General features: G+C 45.3%; 1 non-coding gene and 1 pseudogene across 1 annotated transcript; both read right to left on the reverse strand.

Moving 5' to 3' along the window:
- Positions 1–4,431: 4,431 nt before the first annotated feature.
- LOC120096741 (U6 spliceosomal RNA) lies at positions 4,432–4,536 on the reverse strand. The gene has a single exon (XR_005493580.1). It is a non-coding gene; the product is annotated as a U6 spliceosomal RNA (small nuclear RNA).
- A 9,221-nt stretch (positions 4,537–13,757) lies between these two features.
- Rps17-ps12 (ribosomal protein S17, pseudogene 12) lies at positions 13,758–14,165 on the reverse strand (annotated as a pseudogene).
- Positions 14,166–19,632: the final 5,467 nt, after the last annotated feature.

The following is a 19,632-nucleotide window of genomic DNA, read 5'->3' on the forward strand; positions in this document are numbered from 1 at the left end:
CCCTCCCTTCCTTCCTCCCTCCCTTCCTTCCTCCCTTCCTCCCTTCCTCCCTTCCTCCCTTCCTTCTTCCCTTCCTTCCTCCCTCCCTCCCTTCCTCCCTCCCTCCCTTCCTCCCTTCCTCCCTTCCTCCCTTCCTCCCTTCCTCCCTTCCTCCCTTCCTTCTTCCCTTCCTCCCTCCCTCCCTTCCTTCCTCCCTCCCTCCCTTCCTTCCTTCCTCCCTCCCTTCCTTCCTTCCTTCCTTCCTCCCTTCCTCCCTTCCTCCCTCCCTTCCTCCCTTCCTCCCTTCCTTCCTCCCTTCCTCCCTTCCTTCCTCCCTTCCATCTTTCTTCCAACAGGACTTTCTTTTTTAAAATTAATTTATTTTATTTCATGTGTATTGGTGCTTTGCCTGCACGTATGTCTGCGTGAGGGTGTCAGATCCCCTGGAACCGCCTGACTCACTGTCCATCTGTCCACATGAGGAGCTACAGTATCAGAAATACGACAGAACCATCCGAGGCCCTTACAGGGTGTTCATTCCATCTGTCCTCCCTCTCATGGTTCCCTCTGTCCCCTACCAGGTGTGACCAACCTGTGTGCCATGGGTCATGCGTGGCTGCAGGCAGCGGAGGACAGCTAGAAGTGTAGCCTGTCATAAAATGGCAAACTTACTTAAAGCATGAAACGTTTTGTCTTTTCTTTTGTAACTCGGTTGAACGGTTCTCGAGCACGAATTCCGAAGATGACAAGGCTGTGTCACGATGTCAGAAGGTTGGCCATGCTTGATTTGCTTCTGTTTTCTTGCCACATATATAATCCAGAAACAAGAAACAAACGAAAATACCTAATATTTGTCTTTTTGGAGATGGATTTAATTCACTTAACATGATCATCTCCAGTTGTAGACACTAGCTGCAAATGACAGAGCTTCATTCTCCTTTAGGAGTAAAATGATTCCATTGCGGGCAGCGTTAATTTGACTCAGTGGGGTTATAATTGAAAAAAAAAATAAAAGAGGAAGTGAATCGGGAAGGGAGCCATGTTGGAGGGGTTGGCTCCTGGGGAGTCAGTGGGGGTAAATATGAACAGAATACATTGCATGCATGTATGAAATTTACAATGATTTAAAAAAAGATTGCATCGTATAATGCAAAGTGCATTTATTTACACGTTTCTTTACTGTTAGATGCCTGGTTTTGTCCCATAAAGTGGCTATTGTGAACAGTGCTGCAGTACAGCATCTGTGGCCTGCTGACTTGGCTAAATACTTTGGCTAATACTCTTTGGCTAAATACTCAGGAGTTGTATAGCTGAGTCATATGACAGATCTATTTCTAGTTTTTTTTTAAAGTGTTCCAAAACTTATAATGTGGTGTTTAGATTCTTTGAGGACTTCACACAATGTATTTGGGCACGTCCATCGCCTGTACTCCCTCCTAATCCCTTCCAGACCCACCCTTCCGACTGCCTGTCTTCTTCAAAAATAACATCCATAAGACACCATCTGCAAATACCTACACTTTTGCTTCTTTCCCGCTTCTCTTTTGCTTGCTTCTCTCCTCTTTGGGCTCCAGCTAAGACTTCAAGCAGTGCACTGAATAGGAATGGGGTGTGTGTCTTTGACTTCATTTATGTGACACATTGCACTTGATTCGTTTGTGTGTCTTGAGTCATCCCTGCTCTGCTGGAGTGAACCCAACTACATCATGATGGTACCATTTTGAGTAGAAGAAATAATTTCATGTACATGTTAAGGCTCGTTTTATATCATATTATATGACCTGCTTTGGAGACAGTTCCATGAGCTGTGTAGAAGAGTGTGTATTTTGTAGCGCTTGGATGATGTCTTTGTTAGGGTTTCTGTTGTTGTGAAGAGACACCCTGCCATGACAACGCTTATAATGGAAAACATTTAGCTGGCTGGCTTACAGTTCAGAGGTTCAGTCCATTATCACGGAGGGAAGCATGGCAGGGTGCAGCCAGACATGGTGCTGGATGAGGAGCTGAGAGTTCTACATCTTGATCCACAGACAGCAGGAGTGAATGCCACAGGCCTAGCTTGAGCATATGACACCTCAAAGCCCGCCCCCACCGTGACACACTTCCTCCAACAAGGCCACACCCATCCCAACAAGGCCACGCCTCCAAATAGTGCCCCTCCTTATAAGCCTATGGGGGCCATTTTCATTAAAATCATAACAATACCATATATTCTGATTATGGTTTACTCTTCTTCAACTTCTCCCAGATCTTCCCTGCCTCCCCCTCCCCTCTGAATTCAACTTCCTTTTGTCTCTCAGAAAATAAACAGACATCAAAACTTTGATAAGGAGCTTGCTCTGTTTTGGAACAGTATCCTACACAGATCCATGTGCTAAAGGCTTAAGTGACAGCTGATGGCACACTGGGAGGTGGCAGTATGTATTCAGAAGTAAGGCCTATTCAGATGACTGAAGATACCATGATACTATGATACTTTGGACACAGGATTTAGAGGATCTGAACTGGATCTGACCTAAAAGCTTCCTCCTTGAGGTCTAGCTCTCATGGACAGAAGATACCAGGAAAGCCTCCAAGGACTGGAAGTAACTAGTTTTAACCAACTCTGATGCCTGTGAACTAAAACGATATCCAGTGTGGCATGATGTCCCTACAGGTGTAATGGTGGTACACATACCTTGGCAGGCGCCAACAGTTTTGTAACTGTACTTAGAACTTGCTCAGGGCAGTAGTTTGAATGAGAATGTGCCCATAGGTGTATGTTTGAATACATACTTCCTCGTTGGGGGAACTGTTTGGGAAGGATTAGGAGGTGTGGCCTTATTAAAGTAGATATGGCCCTGTTGGAGGAGGTATAATACTAAGGGTGGGCTTTAAGGTTTCAAAACCTTATAAACAAGATGTAATTAAAAAGTGAACTTCAAAATGATCTAATTCTGAAAAGGGAGACTTAAGGGATGTGTTCCGGATCACTGATGCGGGGTTTAAACAGAAACATTTTTAAACCTTAGTATCTTCCCTAATTTTACCTTGCCTTTGTTACGTGATAATTCGGGTAATATGGCTTTGGAGAAAGTTTCTGGAAAGCTGACATATACTTCTGCAGTTTTGTTTATTACCGCAGGGCTTTGCTACTGTGGAAGGTCAGGAGCAGTCTAGAACTGTTACTATAACCACACGTCAGCTGTGGCCTGATGAGGGCGCTCTCACTCAATGCACGGCTCGGCAACTGAAGTTCAATCTAGTTAGCGTCAAAAATGGCCGAAGGAAATGAGTATGAGAGTGCACTGCTTCTAAACTAGTTGGGCTATTCCGGGTCAGGCTCATTTTTACCAACAACAACCGTGAAAATGACAGTAACTTTATCATTCTCTCTGGTTTGAAGACACCACCACACATATTGAAAATAATAAGAAACCTTCCAAAATCAGCATGACTCTGGAGGGCGGATTTGGGATTGGGTGGCGAGGCTGGTCTCTCCAGTGCGCAGGAGCGGACCGGGAGCTGGTATAACTTCTTTCCCTGTGGCCCTCCCTCCAGAGCGGTCTCTAGCTGCACGCACACCACATCGGTGGAATTCCCTTGAGCATGCATTCAGTTCTCAGAATAGCTTGTTGAAACTTTTGTCTTGTCCCCAAATTGAACTTTACCTTTCTTTTTCTCAACTCGCTGATGGAAAAGTTATCCCCATGTTCTGCTTTTGTGTCCAAACTGTACACTTATAGGCTGTCGTGTGCTTCTGGTTAGTTTCACTTTGCCACGACACATGCAAGCATTGAATGTATACATTTTCTCACCTTTCCATGTGAGACAGTGATGGTGCTGCCACTCTCTAACCTGGGAGTGGAGAAAAGTATCTCACCTCCTCCGATCGATTGCAGTTTCCCCACAGAATGGGGCATTTAAACATGCTGTAGGACAGCCTCATAGCATATGGCCTGAGCATTTTTCTAGAATGTCCTTTGATACTAAGACTTTGATTAATCCTCTTTGATTTCGTTAAAAAAAGGAACTTTTTTGAATTAATTTTTATTAGATATATTTCTTTCTTTTTAAAAAAAGATCATATATATATATATATATATATATATATATATATATATATATAGTAGCTGTCTTCAGACACACCAGAAGAAGGCATCGGATCCCATTACAGATGGTTGTGAGCCACCATGTGGTTGCTGGGAACTGAACTCAGGACCTCTGGGAGAGCAGTCGGTGCTCTTAACCGCTGAGCCATCTCTCCAACCCGATATATTTCTTTATTTACATTTCAAATCTTATTTCCTTTCCCGGTTTCATGTCCATAAACTCCCCTCCGCTCCCCTTCCCCCATATGGGTGTTCCCCCCATCCACTCTCCTTACTGCCCCCCTTCACATTCCCCTGCACTGGGGGGTCCAACCTTGGCAGGAAGGACCAAGGGCTTCCCCTTCCACTGGTGCCCCAACGAAAAAATATGGAACGCGTCACGAATTTTTGTGTCATCTTTGCGCTGGGGCCATGCTAATCTTCTCTGTATCGTTCCAATTTTAGTATATGTGCTGCCGAAGTGTGCATGGAACTTTTTTTTTTTTTAAAGAAACATGTTCTCTTTTCTCCATCCCTGAACTCTAGCTCTTATTCCCAATGTGACCAAGTTATCCTTCCAGAATACTTCACTAGTATCTATATCTGTACTGTCGTCTATCTACCTCTCATCTATTTGAGCCCAATATACAGTGCGGTTTCTTGTGTAGCATGAGTGGCTCCAGGCATGGCTCAGTGTCTACGGTTCTCCTCAGCAGCCTGATACAGCTGTCTCCTGAGAGGCTTTGCCAGAGCATGCCCAATACAGAGGTGGATGCTCACAGCCAACCACTGGACTGAGAACGGGGTCCCCAATAAAAGAGTTAGGGAAAGGACTGATGGAGCTGAGGGGGTTTGCAAGCTCATGGGAAGAACAACAATATCAACCAACCAGACTCCCCAGAGTTCCCAGGGACTAAACCACCAACCAAAGAGTACATGGCGGGCGGGAGTACATGGGGAGTCCAGCTGCATATGTAGCAGAGAATGGCCTTGTCGGGCATCAATGGGAGGAGAGGCCCTTGGTCCTGTGAAGGCTCGATGCCCCAGTGTAGGGGAATGCCAGGACGAGGAGGTGGGAGGGAGTAGGCAGGTGGGTAGGGTAGCACACTCATAGAAGCAGGGGGGTGGTGGTGGGATAGGGGTTTGTGGAGGGGAAACTGGGAAGGGGGACAACATTTGGAATGTAAATAAATAAAATAACCAATAAAAACAAAGTAAAGAAAAAAGAAATCAAGGAAAACAAAAAAGAATCATGTTCCTTGGAAAGACGTTGTGAGTTGGACCTGGTGGTGCAGGCCTATAACCCTAGCTACCCAGGCAGCCGAGACAAGGAGATTGACAGTTAAAGACCAGCCTGGGCAATTTGGTGAGCGACCATCAAAGTCATTTCTTTTTTTTTTTAATTAAGTTAAAAGGCGGGCCAGGGTTTCAGCTTGGTAGGAGAGCTCTCGTTCAGTCTGAGCGAGGTTCTAGGCAGAGGATCCAGTGCTGAACCCCCCCAATGACCAAACGGATGACACAGAAATGTTTTATACTCTGATATCTCTAGATTATTATACATATCACATACATGTTCATAACATACATGTTCATAACATATGTGTTTCATAGTGTATTAGTTCATCTCCATGAATGGACGTTTAGGATATTTCTACATTTTCCCCCCATTATAAAACATGTTTCTAAGCTGTGTGAGTCCCCCAGGTTAAGTCTGGAGGGCCGGGGTTTTGGCATCGAATGGCATCAGTTTTTCCAGTCTTTTTCCTTTCGTGTGGTGCTGGGATGGAGCACCGCGTCTGCACATGCCGGTCAGGTTTTTGTCACTGGGCTAGGCCCCAGTTTCCGTTTACCCAGTCTCCATTCTTGTTCACGCTGAAGTGCACAGACGACTTTTAGCTGTGGACTTGGTCTTTCTTTGATGGGATGCAATCTTTACCTTGCTGTTACCTTTCCTTTTCTTTTTTTGGAGACTTGATAGAGTGCCAATCTCATAACGTATAAGACAATAATATATCTAGCGTTTTGAAAAGTTTTAATATTTTCCCTAAACCTGGGGGCACTTATAACTTAATAGCCAAGAAGCAAACGAATATTGTTCTAACAAGTTTAGACTGATTCTATTAAACGTGTTGTTGGTTAGATAACCTGTATCATTCGATGCTTTGAGTGTTCATTTGACAACAACGTGGGTCCTCAAACCAGCTAGTTCCTTCTGTAGCACAGGTGGCTTGGACATACCGTGCTCTATTTCAAGGAGACTGGAAACCTAATTTCCCTGTCATTTCACCGATGGTGCGTAGTATGTGGCAAATCCTGATTGTTTGCGAAAAGCATCAGCCTTGCGCTCTGTGGCTTGTCCTCCAGATACATTGTTTGAACACCCCCGGTTTCTCCTGATTCTTTCACAATGGTAGCTATCTACCACAAAAATGAGATCCTGGAATACTGTGGTAGGAATACCTCCAGGGAGTTATCTTGGTCACTGAGTCCCATACTGAGAAACAAATGTCTTACTGTTTCCCTACAAAAATTGGTATAGGGGGCTGGAGAGATGGTTCAGTGGTTGAGAGCATTGACTGCTCTTCTAGCGGTCCTGAGTTCAAACCCCAGCAACCACATGGTGGCTCACAACCATCTGTAACGGGATCTGATGCCCTCTTCTGGTGTGTCTGAAGACAGTGACAGTGTACTCACATACATAAAATAAATAAACAAATCTTTAACAAACAAACAAACAAACAAACAGCTGGTATAGGAGTAGTGGTGTCTCTCCCCCCTCCACTAATTTCTGTTCATATATAACTGAGTAACCAGCAGGTATTCTTTCTGAAGAGGTGGGAAGGGGAGGCAGTGCTGAGGCCCATGGGAGTAGTGGCAACCTGCAGTAGATGCCGGAAAGTGTCCCGGAGCCTTCTCCTTTCAGATACAGACACGCCAAGTGGAAAAGAAGAGAAAGAGCTGAAGAGACATTTCCTTATGTCCAGCGCATCAGTGTCGCCACAGGACACCACTTTGCAGGACAAGGAGCTCCCGAGCTACCGGCTGGTCTTGAGCACTTTGCACTGTATTGTGTTTTACACATGCCGTTGCTCGGTGCTTACAAAGCTCCTATGAAACAGGTTCTGGTTTTGTCTGCTTATGCTTGGTGGGAAAATGGGAAGTTAGAGTGTTTCCGGGTCATACTACTGAGAAGTGTGGAGTTAGCATACAAATAAAATCAAATAACGAGTAATTAACAAGTGGGAGAATAAATACCCTGCTCAGCTCTTGGTTGTACTGTGTTTACTTCTCTCTCCTTTTTACCAATAGGAGTTCTTTATTTATTATAAATATTAACTCCATTTCTATTTTACATGTTGCAAATACTTGCCACAGTCTGTTACTTACCCTTAAATTATTTACCTTCTGTCTTTTGGTATTCATTTCTTGGAAGACTCCCAAAGCAGTAGTTAAAAGTCTGACCTTGGATACCGTTGGTAAACTTTTTTCTTTCTTCTTCTTCTTCTTTTTTTTTTTTTTTTGAGAAAAGCAATGACCACGATAAAGAGGAATTATGGTGTGGATTGTGTTGAATCTCAGTTAATCTAAGTCTGAAGAACAACCATAAGGGAATTAGTTGTATTGTTCACACCAAGGCTCTTTAAAATTACAATTACCCCGTGGGCATATTTGTAATTGGAAAAGAAGGAGTTGGCTTTTTTTCATATTTATTAGATCGATGTTTGGGAAAATGAATTTTTTACTTCATCTGCAACAAATGAGTCCTAATCAGTTAAGTGGCTTTGGGCTACTGTGACTTCTCTTTCTCATTTTCTTGCTATTTTTGAAAAGGCCTCTCCCATCTGTGGTACTCGCTTAGCCTCCTGAATGGACTCACATCTGGCTTCCTTTGTGGCTGTCGACCCTTCTCTGGTCCCTGTATTCTTCATGGATATTTGGTAGCAGATTTTTTTTTTTTTTGCTCTCAAGAGTTTCAATTTATATGGGTGTCCCCTTTCCGCTCTGTGTTCTCAGGCATGTAAAATCACCCCTAGTCTAAATGACCCCAGTGGAACTGATCTAACCCTGCATTTCAGTGGACATCAGAAGGCTCCATTAATACACAGTCTTCTGATCTCTAACGGGAGAGTCTCTGATTTTGTAACTCCGAATTAGTTGCTATCATGAAGATTGCAGAATAAGTGGGAGACCAGAGAGGATCCCAGCTCTTGAAGATGTCATTGTGCCTAAGGCACCAACTCTGGAGTACGCTTGGCCCTGGCCATCACAGAGATATTAACCGTTTGAGTTCTATAGACAGTTTGCATTGCAGCCCAATGTCTGTAATGAGAGAGAATAATCGGGCCCACTCATTCTCACAAAGCTCAGCATAAGAACATGGTTTCCCCAAGGGAAGGGTGGAAGTTGCAGGTAATGTGGTTACCTAGGCTGCCCTCCTAATCTCATTTCCTTGTCCCCAACAAAAGTTCCATCCCACTGAACTTCATGTATGATATTCCATGACCTTTATTGCTTATCTCACATTGAACCTGCCCTTTACCAATTTGGCTGGGCTAACTGGCCAGCAAGCTCCAGGATCTTCCTGTCTCTGCCTGCCCAGCGTTGAACCAGCACATGCGGCTGTGTTTCCTTGTGTCTCCCACTCCGTTCTGCATAGATGCTGAGAATAGACTCTCAGGTCCTCATGCCTGCCTGACAACATTTACCAACTCAGCCATCTCCACAGACCTTACTTATTAAATATTTCCTACCTATCTGTTGGTAATGGAAATGCAGTAGATTCTTATGCCTTGATTTTATATTATTCAGCTAAGAATCTCTTACCCATCAAATGGTTTACTTCATTCATTCTTCATTCATTCATTCATTCATTCATTCATTCATTCTTTGAGGTAGGGTCTCACAATATAGCCCCGGTGGGCCTGAAACTCACTATGTAGATCAAGCTGGCCTTGAACTCAGTGATATTTGTCTGCCTCATCCTCCCGAGTGCTGGGATAAACGGTGTGTACCATAGCACTTAACTCAGATTTTATTCTTAATATGGTCATATCATCCGTGAATGGACTATTTCTTCCTTTTAATTCTTAAGCATTTTATCTATCATCTGTCTGTCTATCACCTATCTATCATATGCCTCATCTATCTATCTATCTATCTATCTATCTATCTATCTATCTATCACCTATCTATATCTATCTATCACCTATCTATTATCTATCTACCTATCTATCACCTATCTATTATCTATCTATTATCTATCTACCATCTATCTACCATCTATCTATCTATCTATCTATCTATCTATCTATCTATCTATCTATCTATCTATCAATCTATCTATCATCTATCTATATCTATCACCTATCTATTATCTATCTATCTATCACCTATCTATTATCTATCTATCTATCTATCTATCACCTATCTATTATCTATCTATCTATCTATCTATCTATCACCTATCTATTATCTACCTATCTATCTATCACCTATCTATTATCTATCTATCTATTATCTATCTACCATCTATCAACTATCTATCTATCTATCACCTATCTATTATCTATCTATCTATCTATCTATCTATCTATCTATCTATCATTTATTCCTATCATCTATTATCTGTCCATCCATCCATCTCCCATCTATCACTTTATCGGACTGATTAGGGTGTCTAACCAATGATGAGTATGGCTGCAGATGGCAGGCAGTCTTGGCTTAAATGGTTCTTTTAGTGTTTTATGAGGTTATAGTGTTCGCTAGAGGTTTTAAAGGCTATTCTGTATTCAATTAAGAATGTCTGTCTTGCCAAGAGTTGTTATTGTAACAACTTTATCAAATGCTGTTTTTTATTATGTCGAGATGCTTATATAGTTCTGTTAATCTTTAATGTGGTGAGTAATATCTTTAATTTTCTAATGTTAAGCCAGTATCTCACTGCTGGGATTAATCCAACTTGATGATGTGTTCTTCGTATCTGCATTGTTCTAGTATTTGGTAGTAGTTTCTTTAGGATGTTTGTAGCCATGGTACAAACACAGGGCTGGGCTGTGATTTACTTTCTCTTCTGACAGTGGTTAGAACTGGGTTTTCTTGGGTCCATAATAGACTGAGTTGATTTATAGATGCGTCTCCCCAGTCTCTGCCTCTGTAGTCAAATGGCATTCTCTGGGCATTAAGATGGATTGTGGTCCATCCTGATTCAATACGACCTCATCTCAACTTGATTATATTTACAATGACCCAAATACTGTACATTCTGTTATCTTCTTCAGTCCTAATAACCTCCCCACCTCCTATAAGAGGGTATGTTTCAATTTGGAGGAAATAGCTTCGCAGCACTCTGCCCTTTCTGGCAATGCTGGCATTCTGCCAGCCTCTCCTCCCTGATATCCCTGCGCTGTGGAGGGTGGTACAGAGGTATGATGGTTTTCATCCTCTGCGGCTGAGCACTGGCCCCCTGGGCCACAGCAACTGTCACTGCTTAGTGCTGTGAGCAGCTATAAGTCTCTGCTGAAGCTACCACCCACTGGGAAGGGGAAACTCATGCCCATGGCCAAGGTTGACAGTAGGAATACACAGTAGGAGTACACAGTAGGAGTATACAGTAGGAATACACAGTAGGAGTACACAGTATGAATACACAGTAGGAGTATACAGTAGGAATACACAGTAGGAGTACACAGTAGGAATACACAGTAGGAGTATACAGTAGGAATACACAGTAGGAGTACACAGTATGAATACACAGTAGGAGTATACAGTAGGAATACACAGTAGGAGTACACAGTATGAATACACAGTAGGAGTATACAGTAGGAATACACAGTAGGAGTATACAGTAGGAATACACAGTAGGAGTATACAGTAGGAATATACAGTGGGAGTATACAGTAGGAATACACAGTAGGCACAAATAAAAATGCCTAGAAAGCTGTTTGACAGGCGCACTGCATCCAGTTAGGAAAACAATAGCAGTTTGCTTCCCACTGGGTTCATGACCCCAGCCATGAAATTTTGTACTGGTTTATAATACCAGACATGAGTTTTGTCCTGAGGCCTTCAATCCAGCCCCAAAGCAGCTGGTTATAGCTACAGAAAGCTATGCCTGTTTCTCTAGCGAGCACACCTTGTCTGTCACATTGATTGTATAGCACAGAGTCCGTGACGGAGCAGACTTGTCGTTGAGATTGTTTTCCAGTGGTCTACACAGCGTCTCCCACCACCCTGGAAGCCACTCAGAAGGAGGAAACTTCAAGTTCAGCCCCAGATTCATCTCTCCATGTCCTACAACAAAGTATGATGTCATCTGCCAGACCAAGGGCCTTTCTGGCCGATAACTCCTGGGGTAGCCCACTTATGGCACTGGAATTCTCATTCGACAACCTTGTAGCTCCTGGAAGGGCCTTTTTTCCACCAGTATATGGTGCCTTCGTTCAGACTCTTTGATTACCGTTTTTTACTATTCTTCCAGATGTTTTTCCAAATCTCTAAGACACTCAAGGGTTAGTATTAGATAATGAAACACTTTCACAGACGGGGAGCAGGCTCTCTGAAGGTTTGCCACCATCTGTTCTAATCAAGCGCCTTAACTGGTCTTAGCAAAGTCTAATGCACCACAAAACATTCACTCCTTAAACTGTCAAAAGGGCAATGGCGGGTAGGCTGGCACTGATGGAAGATGCTATCCCATCTAGTCGTCCGTAATATACAGGCATCTTTCGGTAGACACACAGCTTCTTTACCTGGGGTACCGCTGCTGCCACAGGGCCTCAGCACCTCTCTACCCATAACGGTTTTCAGGGGCTTGGGCTTGCACTGCTTAGGCAAGGTCAGGCCCTAGTGGTAGCAGGGCCATCCACCTTCTAACCTGTCAGCCTGCTGCTGGAGTAGGCTTCACGCCTCCTACAAGCACAAAGGCAGCACCATGGCCCGTGCCCACCTCCGGTCACACCAGGCTGCTGAAAGGAACTCAGGCTGGGCCAACAATCTTCACCCCGTTGTACTTCCTTTCAGGGAAGAATGCACACGTGGGAACAGCTGCCCCTCCCAGGAGAAGTTCAGTCTTCTCACTTGTACAGTTCTACCTAACACTTACGTCTTATGCAAATGATTGCCCGGTTTGGAAAGCTTTCTGTTAATATTTCCCTAGTACCTCTGGCTTCATGCTTTCCGGACAGACATGTTTGACTCTTTTGCCTCTCTTCTTGATTGCTTTATCACTTAAAAAACCCGATTACCTGCTGGCTTAAATAATTCAGTCCTGCTAGAGCCTCTGCTCTCTCACAAACATCACGAAGCTCTCCCATCACAGGACTCAGCAAAGCCACCAAGGCCTCACACTACCCTGGGGACCCTGCATGTTAACTTCTTTCTTAAGCGTCCTGTGGGCACAGGCCCATCTGCCCAATGAGCTGGTTATCAAACACCTTTGCTTCTGTAGTGCTCAGTGCCCGCATAAATTAGAAGGAATTAGGAGACAAATGTACGTGGACACATGTCCTCTGTACCTGTCTCCAATTTGACAGGAGAGGTAGAAGAGGAAAGATAAGAGGGGGTGCACAGGAAACTGATAGAGCAAAGCCTGCCTCTAACTTAGGAAATAATGAAACAGATTCCCACAGCCTCGTTCATTAGACCTGCAGTTCTCAACCATGGGTCATCACCTCCTTGGCAAACCTCCATCTCCAAAACATTAGTAACACTAGCAAAATTACACTTATGAAGTAGCAATGACATTACCATTAGTAACACTAGCAAAATTACACTTATGAAGTAGCAATGAAAATACTTCTATGGTTGGGCATCACCATAGTCTAAGGAGCTGTATTAAAGGGTTGCAGCGTTAGGAAGGTTGAGCATTAGATCGTGGGACACAGGGGCAGAGGGGACCACTGTGTCAGGCAGCTGCAATTACCACCAGCTTGGTCTATTTTAAGTTTTAGTGATGATGAATATTTTAGATCAGGCATTAAAAATTTAGGTTACTCTCCAGGGCCAAGTAGCGGACGCAGAATGTCCAGGGTTTATATTTTCCTTTTTGATTTAGCACAGATTTAACAAGAATGGGTCATTTCCGTCTTACAGGTTTGTTCAACCACGTGGGCTGTTTTTTAGGTGCAGATTTTCTCTTCTAACGGAAGAGGGCAATTTGTATTTCATGTGGAGTCATCTTTCTCATGTCTTGGGAGTGCTCCGAGTCCTGTTCCTGCTGCCCCCTGATGCCTCACCAAGCCCTGGACTCAGGTTCGCATGGTCCCAGCCACTCTCTGAGTAAGCGGCAATGTCAGTGCTCCCTCCGTTCCAGTGGATATCATTCTCACGCAGTGTGATTCCCCAGTGTCCATTACCAACTGGGTCTCTCAGCCATTCACTTAGAGGACCAACCATACTTTATTAAGTGCTTTGAAAAATTGCTTACGGTAGGAAGATCAGCCATGATACTTAGTATGATATGACACCTTCATATAATTGGCTCTTACATTAGTTGGCTACAATAAGTTGATGAACTAAGGGCAGAAGAAAACCAGTGTGAGTAGATTTTTGCTCACTCCTGTAATATTTCTTACATGCTAGATTCTAAGCAGCATGGAAGCCATTTAATATGTCAGCCACTTATCCTACTAAATGGCTTCCATGCTGCTTAGTTTTTTTGTTTTTGTTTTTGTTTTGTTTTCAGGTTTATTGAAAACATGGCATAACGGATTAAACAGCTCCACATGGTGTTTTGAAATTCATCCCAGCCGTAGGCTGAGTGACCTGGAGGTTGGAGAGACCACCAAAATCCAGAAGCTTCAGCATTTCCTTGGTGTCAGGATCTACTTCAATGGTCTCCTGATCTAGGGCTGAGACCTCAGGAGCCTAATTATCTCTCCTCGCCTTCTCTTCTTCCTGCAGCTTGATGGAGATAGCTCTCACAGGACCTCTCTGAATCCGCCTCCTCAGATGCGTGACGTAGCCGGCTATCTTGTTCCGAAGGTTTTTGCTGGGGATGATGGCGATCTCCTTGCACACGTGCTTGTTGGTGTGGAAGTCATTACCCAGGAACATGTAGTACTTCTCGATGATGACCTGGGCTGCCTTCTTCACGGTCTTGGTGCGAACGCAGCTCATGTTGACGGTAAAAGAGTGCTACTTAATATTTTTATTTAATTATTTTGTGACTTTGTGTGTGTGTGTGTGTGTGTGTGTGTGTGAAAATACTATATAAATAGGGACCCTATCATTTAGATATCCAAACATATGCTATGTTCTACAGAAAGAGTTAAAAGTTTAATTGTAGCTGCTGCAGTCCATAAACACTTCCAATATGCTGTGGGATGGCTGTTTTCGATTGTCAACTTGATTGGATCTAGAATCAACTAAGAGATTCCTCCGGTGGATTTTGCGAAAGTATTTCTAGGAAGGATTGGCTGAGGGAATGGCTCCTCCCTAGCCTGGGCAGCACCTTGGACAATGACCCAGACATAGAGGGCCCTGAAGGAAAAGCCATGATACTTTTACCTGCCACTCTTTGGCTCTTGGCTGGCGAGTGAATCTACTCTGCTGCAGCTGCCACCACCCCTGTCTGTCACTGACAATGGGATTCAGCTTTGTTTGGATGTTCGCTCTGGACTAGAGGCTAGTAATTCTCCAGGAGTCATTTAGGCCTTCCACACCAGACTGGTACTATTGAGTCATCCGGCCTGTAGACTGAAGAGCTACAGGTTCTAAGCCTTTCCAGTTTGCAGACAGCCATTGTTGGGCTACCCAGCCCCTACTGTGTAAGCTAATTTGATAAATTGGATTTGTTCCTAAGTAGAACATCCATGCTTTAATGGATGTTATATTGTACAGGTTGAACATTACATTGTCAAGTGATACTAAATAATCTTTTAAATATTAAGTTTCAATATGAACTATTATTGTGTAACAGTTTGCTCTGAGATGAAAACATTCCATCTCATGCAGAAGCTCCTTAAACAGGAAGGTAAAAAGATCTCAAAACAAAACAAAACAAAAAAAAAGATCTCAAAATAGCTTCAGGAAGTCCCTGAAACTGACCAAATTCACTAGACTCCTCCTTGCCAAGAGTAAGCAGACAAAGCTGAGAGTCCCTCTTGGACAAGCCGAGCTGAAAAGACAGTCTAGACCAGCTCCCCAGAAAGGCAGAAGCCAGCCAAACTGCCTGGAAGAGGTTTAGACCTGAGGTACTTGGAAGAATAGTCTCCAACCTCTTCCACTCCCTGCAGGCTGTGCAGTGTGCTCCAGGTTGCCAGCTTTGTGAACTATCACTCATAGGCCTTGGTGATGCAGCTCTCTGTGTGTGTGTGTGTGTGTGTGTGTGTGTGTGTGTGTGTGTGTATTTCTGCCCCTGTAACTAAGCCCTCACCCTCATTTCTATAGTAGCCCCAATAAAGTTCATTGGTTCACCAAGTTGGACTTTGGTGGTTTCTGCACTGCGGTCTGTTGTGGGCTCCCTATCTGGGGTGAGTAGGGACATGTATATAGCGATCCCACAGGAAACGTTTAGTCACACAACAGAATTGATGCCTGGACAGGGACCTGACAGAACCAAGGATGAGGAGTGAGTGCATGGTCCTGGCTGTGGGCAGTGAGACGTGCAGCTGAGGCTGAGCAGCCTGAAAATGGAGCCTCCTGGTTCCGGGCAGTAAGGGGTGCAACTGAGCAGCCTGGGGAGGGGGTCCTGGCTGTGAGGAGCCCAGGGACGGGGGCATCTACAGAGGGAATTCTGATGGAGTTGTCCTTTCCTCGTGTGTGTTAGGCTGAGGAGCCCAGGGAGGGAGGCATCTGCAGAGGGAATTTTGATGGAGTTGTCCTTTCCTCGTGTGTGTTAGGCTGAGGAGCCCAGGGAGGGGGGCATCTGCAGAGGGGATTCTGATGGAGTTGTCCTTTCCTCGTGTGTGTTAGGCTGAGGAGCCCAGGGAGGGGGGCATCTGCAGAGGGGATTCTGATGGAGTTGTCCTTTCCTCGTGTGTGTTAGGCTGAGGAGCCCAGGGAGGGGGGCATCTGCAGAGGGGATTCTGATGGAGTTGTCCTTTCCTCGTGTGTGTTAGGCTGAGGAGCCCAGGGAGGGGGGCATCTGCAGAGGGGATTCTGATGGAGTTGTCCTTTCCTCGTGTGTGTTAGGCTGAGGAGCCCAGGGAGGGGGGCATCTGCAGAGGGAATTCTGATGGAGTTGTCCTTTCCTCGTGTGTGTTAGTGTGCCTCTGTGCCATGGTTGCATGGTTCTTGCTTGGACAGTGAGCAACTAAGGCTGAGCCCTGAGGAGTAGGAATGTCTGTGGGAGGAATACCAGGATGCAGTGTGTGATATGGGGTGGCACGCCTGCTTGATGAGTGGGGTCCACTATGTGAATACAGAGATGGCCTGAAATCAGGTAAAAGTTTAGAGGCAACTTTGCAGTCTGAGATGGTAGCCAAGCAGGAACTTGATTGCGTAACAGAGCGATTGCAACAGGAAAGGGAGATCCTCCACACTAGCCTCTGACCTGGCAAAGAAGTTAATGTGGAGGTTCTGGCATGCCTCTCTTAAGACTTGGGGGCCAGAGGGAAAAGGGAGCACAAGTTAGAGCCATGCTCAAAAGCCCTTCCTGAGATCCAAGAACTTGGAGCCTATGGGACGATTCAGAGATGAAGAGGAGAACGTTCTAAAAGCAGTAGGATATAGCCTGCAAGTCTGACCTTTAATAGAAAAACAGGGATCTGTAACCCAGCATGGAGACGGGAGCATTAAAAACAGTCCAGTACGGGGGCTGGGGATTTAGCTCAGTGGTAGAGCGCTTACCTAGGAAGTGCAAGGCCCTGGGTTCGGTCCCCAGCTCCGAAAAAAAGAACCAAAAAAAACAAACAAACAAACAAACAAAAAAAACAAAAACAAACAAACAAAAAAAAAAAACAAAAAAAAACCAGTCCAGTATGAGAAACAAGTGTGGTCAGGAAACACTCAGTTCTGGAGCTGCCACAATTGGGCAGACTTTTAAACAAGCCATGAAAGTGTCTGTCTGTCACAGGCAGTGTAGGAGGCTGTGGGAAATGCGATCCGTCTGACTGCTGTGAGGGTAGGAAAATCGAGAAACTTAACGTCCCATCCCTCCCTACGGCAAAGGCTGCATAACCGGAGACAATGTGAGGGAACCAGTCCCAATGAGCGCGCTTATCAGAGCCATTAGGAACACTTGGTTAGTCTGAAATCCCATAAGTGCCCAGGAGTGGAAAGCAGTTGGGGAGGGCAGATGCTGCGGAGGGACCCAGAAATAAGAGAAAGTGTTTTGACCGGAGATCATTGCGCCAGATAGAACTGAAAGGACCTTGTCAGCACGGGATATCCCAAGACCAGTCTCAGATTGCTCCAGCGGGATAGAGGGCAGGGAATAAGATAAAGACAGGAGATACAAGAGGAGGGAGAAGGAAAAAGGAACAGAGGAGAGGAGGAAGGGGCGTTTGCCCCAGAGGGACAAAGAACAGCCTCTGGATAGAGAAAGGACAGACTAGACAAATGACAGTTCATAAAGGGAAAAGGGGAGGATGAGTTGGTTAGTTTTGATTGGACATGTTAATTAGTGAGCCAGAGGGGGCTTTTGATTGCTGGACTTCAGTATTTTGAGAGCAGGACCTTGGTGGTCAGCCTCAGGATGAGGAAGTGACCAAATGAAGAAATAGGCCTCGGGGTGGACAGCTTCCGGAATGTAATCTAGTGGCTTTTAGCAGGGCAGAGGCTGGCCAGAGTCCTTCCAGAACCATGTTCACAGAGGAGTTAAAGGCAAGGTTGATCCAGCAGGGATCTCAAGGCTCACATGGCATTTTAGTGGCTCTACTGAGCCTCGCTGTGGGGCGAGCGCCTTTTCAAGTACGAGAGGCTTCAGCGGATCTCAGGGATCGGCACTAGGCTGTAAGGTGAGAGGGTAGCTGAGAGGAGATAAGAAAACAGTAAAGCAGAGGAACGGGTCGGTCTGGGCTGTCAAAGACGAATGCATGTGAGGCTCAAGTTCCTGAGGAAAAAATCGATAGAAAACCAAACTGTGTGCCGAGGAGCCTTTGCAGGGCTTTGGAGGCTGAGGAGCAGTTCACAGCATATCTGTGACAGCAAAGATAATTGAGCCTGTCCCAAGGGTGGGTACTTATCCCCCCCCAGAATAAGGAGGATAAATTTCCCTCTAGTCCAAGGTTATTCTAGGGGTAGAGATGGTTTGCCCAGCCAGGGCCTCCTCCAACAACCAGGTATGGTAAATGGGGAGCTTAACAGCTGCGGGGCTAACCCAGGGCCTGTCTAACCCAGGGAATCAGTAGACGGAGCAGAGTACAGCAGGGCCGTGTCCACATTTGGCCTCCAGTCGGTCTGAATTGATTCAGTTAGGCAAAGTAATTTATCATGGGAGGCTCCTTGGAAGAGCTCGAGGATATGAAAATGTAACAGCTGGGAGAAAATGACCAAGCATTACAGGGAGCCAGATAAGTTAGAGCCCCTATCCACCATCCTTTGGACTCAACCTTGGTCTGTGGAGAAAGCAGTGGCTATGAATGGGTGGAACCCTTTCCGTCTGTGTTAGACGTTGCTGTGTTCCACTTTAGTATCCTTTTAGTTGTGAACTGGGCTCACCGGACACTGCTAAGAACAGAGGACCACACAACTTTCAGAGAGCTCCACTGGGGTTGTCTTTGTAACCCACTGTTGGTTATGGGATGGCGGCTCTGGATGCTGCCTTGTCCTGCCCGTCATTTGGAAAAGCTTTTTCATAGAGATGACATCGTGCGAACCTCTGAGTGTTTGGCAGATTTGGGATGCCGTTGGTGAGACAACCAGGTACAGTGGTGCTTCTACCTGCATGGCTGATGAAACAGAAAAAAATCAGAAGGTTCCTTATGTGGGTAGAAAAAGACACTCCCAGAGGACTTAGGGTTACTGAATGAAAAACCCCAGAGCCAGAAGTCAGCCTCCCTGTGAGTTGTGAAAGGCAATTACTCCTGCTGCTGGTTGAATGCCAGAACTAGGCAGTAAGACTCAGCTGCTCGACACACTGTATGCTTTGACTGTGGGATGTGGAGAAATTAAGCTGGGGCTGAACTGGAGACTCCCACCCTGCTGGCTGTCTTTCCTAATGCCAGAAGTGGCCACACAGGCTTCTGGTGTGTAACTGTTACCAACATTCCTGCTTGCCTACCGGTCCTGCATGCTAAAATACCAACCTCACAGGCTGGATGTGCCTGCTGGCACAGCAGTGGCTTGGCTGTCATGGGGAAGGCTGGCAGCCTTTTGATTGGATTTAAGCCCTGCTCCAAAAGAGGGCATTCACTTCTGGTACTGTAAGCAGAACAACGATTTGTGGCTGGGGAAGTCATAGGTTCCAGTGGAGAAGGAACTGCTGTGGTTTTCCTAGATGGAGATGATGAACTGTCACACTGCCTTATAAATGTGTGCTCGTACCCACAGGGCAGTTGTGGTCAGCCTCAACTCATAACCACTGCTATGCTCGTGGGAGCAAGTGACTGTGGCTGTGGCTCAGTGGCCTAATTCCTAGCCATATGTGGATATCTCCAGTCACCCCCTCTGAGGCTAAGAATCATTTGGAAGAGCAGGGGGA

The sequence above is a fragment of the Rattus norvegicus genome, chromosome 14 (assembly GCF_036323735.1).
Source record: "Rattus norvegicus strain BN/NHsdMcwi chromosome 14, GRCr8, whole genome shotgun sequence".
Lineage (NCBI taxonomy): Eukaryota > Metazoa > Chordata > Mammalia > Rodentia > Muridae > Rattus > Rattus norvegicus.